Source organism: Phaethon lepturus, unplaced genomic scaffold (genome assembly GCF_000687285.1).
Source record: "Phaethon lepturus isolate BGI_N335 unplaced genomic scaffold, ASM68728v1 scaffold41145, whole genome shotgun sequence".
In the NCBI taxonomy this organism is placed as follows: Eukaryota; Metazoa; Chordata; class Aves; order Phaethontiformes; family Phaethontidae; genus Phaethon; species Phaethon lepturus.
The window spans coordinates 1-1067 of NW_010539176.1; positions in this window are offsets into that span (position 1 = coordinate 1).

Sequence of the window (1067 nt, forward strand, 5' to 3'; positions counted from 1 at the left end):
CCGCCCCTCCCGAGTACCGCGCCCCACGCAGACACACAGCCGGAGCGTGGCAGCACCGTAGTTTATTGTTCCTGAACACCCCCCGTGCCCGAGTCACACAAGCAAACGTGGCGCAAGGATGTGCTGGGGACAGCCCGGGGGGCCCCTCACTTCATGGTATCGTCACAGCCCGCAGGGAGGCCAGAGCAACCAGCAGGAGACCAGGGGCAGGGACTGCACGGCCCCGAGCAGAGACACAGTCCTGGACGGTGGGCTTGACGCGTCTGCACAGCCCCGGAAACGTCAGGGGCCAGGCCAGAGCAGGGTCCCCACCACAGGGCTCCTCAGCTGTGACAAGCACCTGCGAGCGGCCCTCGGCATGTGGGGGACACAGGGAGACCCACACCCTGCCCCGCTGTGGGCGAGCAGCGAGAGTGCAGGGGCCCCATGTGTGCTCCTCCAGCACACACACACATATACACACATGCACACACACATTAAAAAACACAGGCTGTATTACATTTAAAATCAGCCCATTGCCCCATGGTGCGGGCAGCTCTGCGTGCCGCAGGCTGGCGTGCGAGGTAGGGAACGGGGCGCTGCCGAAACACCAGCGGGGCAAAAGGCCCCAGGAGCTCGGAGTGCGGAGCTCCCCCTGCCCCACCCTGCCCGAGGGGGCTGGCAGGGGCTGAGCCCCACATGAAACACTCCATCACGGGCGCAGAGCTGTGGGTGCTGGACAAAGCCTGGGAACGCGAGGGCCCCGAGGCTCTTCCGCTCGCTCAGCGTTTGCTCAGCAGCCGCGAGAAGCTGTTTCACCACAGAAAAATGTGGACCAAAATCACCTCACGAGCGTCAGTGCCAGAGGTGGGTTTGGCCCAGCCCGATTATTTTTAAAAGCACCTGGGCTATAAATAGACACACAAACAGTTCCAGGGAGAGCAGCTCCGGCCAGGAAGCAGCACAGCAGCCCGGGGAACAGGGCAAGCACGACAGATAGGCACCTGCTTCGCCCACGCCTTGCGCCTGGAGCGCGGCGATAGCTGGCAGGGCCACACTGCCTGCCGCCCCGCAGGCGGGGGTGTCGG